The sequence below is a fragment of the Arachis hypogaea genome, chromosome 15 (genome assembly GCF_003086295.3).
Source record: "Arachis hypogaea cultivar Tifrunner chromosome 15, arahy.Tifrunner.gnm2.J5K5, whole genome shotgun sequence".
In the NCBI taxonomy this organism is placed as follows: Eukaryota; Viridiplantae; Streptophyta; class Magnoliopsida; order Fabales; family Fabaceae; genus Arachis; species Arachis hypogaea.
The window spans coordinates 107,682,596-107,688,969 of record NC_092050.1 but is presented as its reverse complement, the minus strand read 5'-3'; the positions used below and the strand labels follow the sequence as shown (position 1 = coordinate 107,688,969).

The window sequence follows — 6,374 nt, the reverse complement described above, 5'->3', positions numbered from 1 at the left end:
AGTCAAATTGGTATCTCTGGCGCTGAAGAGTGGCTTCTTGAAAAGCGTCCATTCCTGCAGGAATAGGGAGAAGACTCAGAACTTGTTGAATGGCCTCTTCTATGATGGGAACTTGTTTCTGCCGAACATAAACAGACTGCAGGGTCGGTATGTAGAAGTTGGAGTAGAACTCAACTACCCAAGAAAGATTGACCTGCCTTGGCTGTTTCCGTAGGAAACCCCATTGTCTTCGCTCAATTTGCGGCTCAACAAAGGTGGCAATATTGGACGGGAGGATAAGAAGGTATTCATTGTTATAGTTCCTTTCTGCTAGGATAGGGAACATCTGCTCACAGTAGCGATTGGGAAATCGCGCAGAGTCCTTTGCTGGAAAGGCTTTCTCCTTGTCATCAACCTTTATTATCCTCTTAACTCTTTTTGTCGAGGGCTTGACTGCGGTTGAAGAAGGCTCTGCCACTAATGCTCTTTTAGTTCCTCTTCTTGCTAATGGTTTGGAAGTAGCTTTCTCTTTTCCTTTCTTGGTGGCCATCCTGAAAAAAGGGAAGAGAAAGGGAATTAAATTCAAAGAGATAGAGCAAGGGAGAGGGTATTGTAAGTGATAGTCAATGCACGATAAAGATAAATGGCATTAACACATGGTCCGGATTACATGTGAAAAGCTCATCAATGGGAATATAGCAAGTGCATGTAGGACAAAGGAATGCAAGAGGTTTATTGGCATGCAGGCGAAGGCATGAGTAGCGTAGACGAAGCATTACTTTGTAACAAACCATCACGTTTGTATTGACAATTGAATTCAATTAATAAAATAGTAAGAGAAAGTTGTGAAAAGCAAGCATTGAATAGTATAGTAACATAGAGAAGTGCATAATGCTATATGGGCATTTTCACAAACACATGGCGTGCATGTTAAACAAGATATAAAAAGTATGAAATTGAACATGCAAGCAATCCCTTAAAGGTAATAATTGTCAATTGAATTGTAACAAGTCACAAGCATATAATGAGGGATAATGACGCAAAAAAAAATTTCTAACACCAGGTAAAAAGGGAAAAGAAGGATAAAGAAAAATAGAAGTTTGAAAAGAAAAAGAAAAGAAAAAGAAAATAATAATATATACATAATATAATAAGAATGATAGAAAAGAGAAGAAGGAAGAAGAAGGTAAAACCTTGTTAATGGGGGAGAGAGAGAGAGAGAGAGTGAAAGGTGAAATAGAAGGGGGAGGGGGGAAGAAGAAAGAAGGAGGGAAAAGAAAAAATTAGGATTTGGAGGAAAGAAAGATAAGATAAGTTGGCAATTGAGGTTTAGCAGTGCAGAGCATGCGACGCGGCCACGGAAGGCACGCGTTCGTGTGGGTGCGCATCAGGTAAGATGACGCGATCGCGTCAGTCACGCGGTCGCGTGACCCATGTTGCGCTACTGGCGTGAGTGCAGCCTCGCTCCAGCACAACTCTCTGTTCGATTCATTTTAATTGCCGAAATTGGGTGACGCGATCGCGTGGGGCACGCGATCGCGTGAGTGTGCGTCAGAGAATAGTTGACGCGGCCGCGTCGCCGACGCGGTCGCGTGACAAGGGTTGTGCTTCCAGCACCAATCCAGCACCACTCTCGCACAATATAGCATTGTGCACCCTTTTACGTCGAAAATGCAGGGCACGCGGCCGCATGAGGCATTCAACGCTAGCTCTCTGCCCAATTCTGGCGTTGAATGCCAGAAACAAGCTGCAAAGTGGAGTTCAACGCCCAAACTGGCACAAAAGCTGGCGTTCAACTCCAAGAATGACCTCTACACGTGCAACACTCAAGATCAGCCCAAGCACACACCAAGTGGGCCCCGGAAGTGGATTTATACATCAATTACTTACTTCTGTAAACCCTAGTGACTAGTTTATTATAAATAGAACTTTTTATCATTGTATTCACAGTCTTGGTTACTCCGGTCCCCCTCTGGGGCCGAGACCAATGAACTCCATTCACTTATGTATTTTTAACGGTAGAGTTTCTACACTCCATAAATTAAGGTGTGGAGCTCTGCTGTTCCTCAAAGATTAATGCAAAGTACTACTGTTTTCTATTCAACTCATCTTATTTCGCTTCTAAGATATTCATTCGCACTTCAACCTGAATGTGATGAACGTGACAATCATCATCATTCCTTATGAACGCGTGCCTGACAACCACTTCCGTTCTACATTAGATTGAATGAGTATCTCTTAGATCTCTTAATCAGAATCTTCGTGGTATAAGCTAGAATGATGGCGGCATTCAAGAGAATCCAGAAAGTCTAAACCTTGTCTGTGGTATTCCGAGTAGGATTCAATGATTGAATGACTGTGACGAGCTTCAAACTCGCGATTTCTGGGCGTAGTGATAGACGCAAAAGGATAGTAAATCCTATTCTAGCATGATCGAGAACCCCATTACTATTTTATATCCGCCTGACTGAGATTTACAAGGTGACCATAACTTGCTTCATACCAACAATCTCCGTGGGATTCGACCCTTACTCACGTAAGGTATTACTTGGACGACCCAGTGCACTTGCTGGTTAGTTGTGCGAAGTTGTGAACCATGGTATTGGCATCATGTTTTTGGCGCCATTACCAGGGAAAGAAAGAGCGATGAATTTTACATAATCAAAGTGTAGTCACAATTTCTGCGCACCAAATTTTTGGCGCCGTTGCCGGGGATTGTTCGAGTTTGGACAACTGACGGTTCATCTTGTTGCTCAGATTAGGTAAATTTTCTTTTTGTTTTCTTTTCAAAAATTTTTCAAAAATCTTTTAAAAATTTCTCCCTTGTTTTTGAAGAAAAAAAAATTTTAAATAATGTTTTCAAAAATATTTTTTTTTCAGAATTTTTAAGAATGAATTCTAGTGTTTCATGAAGCATGGCTGGCTGTAAAGCCATGTCTAATACGACTGTAGGGCATGTTAGACGTGTCATGTCTGAGTTACACACTAAAGCTTGGCTGGCTATTAAGCCATGCCTGACCCTTTGATTGGAGCTTTAGGCTAAAGAGCATAAGATTCCTGGAATTCATATTAAAAATTTTGGAATCCTTATTTTTCTTTTTTTCAAAATGATTTTCGAAAAATTAAAAGAAAAATACAAAAAAAAAATCATAAAATCATAAAAATCAAAAATATTTTTTGTGTTTCTTGTTTGAGTCTTGAGTCATGTTATAAGTTTGGTGTCAATTGCATGTGCATCTTGTATTTTTCGAAAATTCATGCATTCATAGTGTTCTTCATGATCTTCAAGTTGTTCTTGGTAAGTCTTCTTGTTTGATCTTTGCATTTGCATGTTTTGTGTCTTTTCTTGTTGTTCATATGCATTCTTGGATCCTTAGTGTCTAAGCATTAAAGAATCCTAAGTTTGGTGTCTTGCATGTTTTCTTTGCATTAAAAATTTTTCAAAAATGTGTTCTTGATGTTCATCATGATCTTCATAGTGTTCTTGGTGTTCATCTTGACATTCATAGCATTCTTGCATGCATTCATTGTTTTGATCTAAAAATTTCATGCATTGCATCATTTTACTTGTTTTTCTCTCTCATCATAAAAAAATTCAAAAAAAAAAATATATCTTTCCCTTTTTCTCTCTCATAAATTCGAAAATGAGATTTAACTTTTTCAAAAATTTTTAAAATCTAGTTGTTTTCATGAGTCAAATCAAAATTTTCAATTTAAAAATCTCACCTTTTTCAAAATCTTTTTCAAAAATCAAATCTTTTTCAAATTTCTTAGTTATTTTCGAAAATTCCAAAAATATTTTTCAAAAATATTTTTCTTATTTTTACATCATATTTTCGAAAATAACATCATCAATTAATGTTTTGATTCAAAAAATTTCAAGTTTGTTACTTACTTGTTAAGAAAGATTCAAACTTTAAGTTCTAGAATCATATCTTATGATTTCTTGTGAATCAAGTCATTAATTGAGATTTTAAAAATCAAATCTTTTTCAAAAACTAATTTCTATCATATCTTTTCAAAAATATCTTCTTATCTTAACTTTTTCAAAAATTTGATTTCAAAATATCTTTTCTAACTTCCTAACTTCTTATCTTTTCAAAATTTGTTTCAACTAACTAACTAAGTTTTTGTTTGTTTCTTATCTTTTTCAAAACTACCTACTAACTCTCTCTCTCTAATTTTCGAAAATATCTTCCCCCTTTTTCAAAAATTTCTTTTTAATTAACTAATTATTTTTTTTATTTGAATTTTCGAAAAACTACTAACCTTTTTCAAAACTATTTTCGAAAATCACTAACTCTTTTTCAAAAATTATTTTCGAAAATTCTCTTTCTATCTCATCTCCTCCCTTTCTTCTACTAACAAGAAGGAACCTCTTTACTGTGACATAGAGGATTCCTCTTCTTTTCTTGTTCTTTTCTCTTTCTTATGAGCAGGAACAAGGAAAAATGCATTCTTGTTGAAGCTGATCCAGAACCTGAAAGGACTCTGAAGAGGAAAATTAAGAGAAGCTAAATTACAACAATCCATAGACAACCTTATTGAAAATTTCAAACAAGTAAAGGAGATGGCAGCCGAACCCAACAACAATAATGCAAGGAGAATGCTTGGTGACTTTACTGCACCTAATTCCAATTTAAATGGAAGAAGCATCTCGATTCCTGCCATTGGAGCAAACAATTTTGAGCTGAAACCTCATCTAGTTTCTCTGATGCAGCAGAACTGAAAGTTCCATGGACTTCCATCTGAAGATCCTTTTCAGTTCTTAACTGAATTCTTGCAGATCTGTGATACTGTTAAGACTAATGGAGTAGATCCTGAAGTCTACAGGCTCATGCTTTTCCCTTTTGCTGTAAGAGACAGAGCTAGAATATGGTTGGACTCTCAACCTAAGGATAGCCTGAACTCTTGGGATAAGCTGGTCAAGGCTTTCTTAGCCAAGTTCTTTCGTCCTCAAAAGCTGAGTAAGCTTAGAGTGGATGTTCAGACTTTCAGACAGAAGGAAGGTGAATCCCTTTATGAAGCTTGGGAGAGATACAAACAGTTGACCAAAAAGTGTCCCTCTGACATGCTTTCAGAATGGACCATCCTGGATATATTCTATGATGGTTTGTCTGAGCTATCAAAGATGTCATTGGATACTTCTGCAGGTGGATCCATTCACCTAAAGAAAACGCCTGCAGAAGCTCAAGAACTCATTGACATGGTTGCTAATAACCAGTTCATGTACACTTCTGAGAGGAATCCTGTGAGTAATGGGATGCCTCAGAAGAAGGGAGTTCTTGAAGTTGATACTCTGAATGCCATATTGGCTCAGAACAAAATATTGACTCAGCAAGTCAATATGATTTCTCAAAGTCTGAATGGAATGCAAGCTGCATCCAACAGTACTCAAGAGGCTTCTTATGCAGAAGAAGCTTATGATCCTGAAAACCCTGCAATAGCAGAGGTGAATTACTTAGGTGAACCGTATGGAAACACCTATAATCCATCATGGAGAAATCACCCAAATCTCTCATGGAAGGATCAAAAGCCTCAACAAGGCTTTAATAATGGTAGAAGAAATAGGTTTAGCAATAGCAAGCCTTTTCCATCATCCACTCAGCAACGGACAGAGAATTCTAAGCAGAATCCATCTAGCTTAGCAAATTTAGTCTCTGATCTATCTAAGGCCACTATAAGTTTCATGAATGAAACAAGGTCTTCCATTAGAAATTTGGAAGCACAAGTGGGCCAGCTGAGTAAAAAGATCACTGAAATCCCTCCTAGTATTCTCCCAAGCAATACAGAAGAGAATCCAAAAGGAGAGTGCAAGGCCATTGAATTAATTACCATGGCCGAACCCACAAGAGAGGAGAAGGATGTGAATCCCAAGGAGGAAGACCTCCTGGGACGTCCAATGATCAATAAGGAGCTTCCCTCTGAGGAACCAAGGGAGTCTGAGGCTCATCTAGAGACCATAGAGATTCCATTAAACCTCCTTATGCCATTCATGAGCTCTGATGAATATTCCTCTTCTGAAGAGAATGAGGATGTTACTGAAGAGCAAGATGCAAAGTTTCTTGGTGCAATCATAATACTTTGTACCATAGGCACCATGGTCTTTAAGGCTCTGTGTGATCTTGGTTCAGGGATAAACCTCATGCCCCTCTCTATAATAGAGAAACTGGGAATCTATGGGGTGCAAGCTGCTAAAATCTCATTAGAGATGGCAGACAATTCAAGAAAACAGGCTTATGGACAAGTAGAGGACTTGTTAGTAAAGGTTGAAGACCTTTACATCCCTGCTGATTTCATAGTCCTGGATACTGGAAAGGAAGAGGATGAATCCATCATCCTAGGAAGACCTTTCCTGGCCACAGCAAGAGCTGTGATTGATGTGGACAGAGGAG

General features: G+C 38.0%; 1 non-coding gene across 1 annotated transcript; it reads right to left on the bottom strand.

Annotated features, from left to right (window-relative positions):
• Positions 1 to 4,948: 4,948 nt before the first annotated feature.
• LOC112752649 (small nucleolar RNA R71) lies at positions 4,949 to 5,056 on the bottom strand. Its single transcript, XR_003177075.1, has one exon. It is a non-coding gene; the product is annotated as a small nucleolar RNA R71 (small nucleolar RNA).
• Positions 5,057 to 6,374: the final 1,318 nt, after the last annotated feature.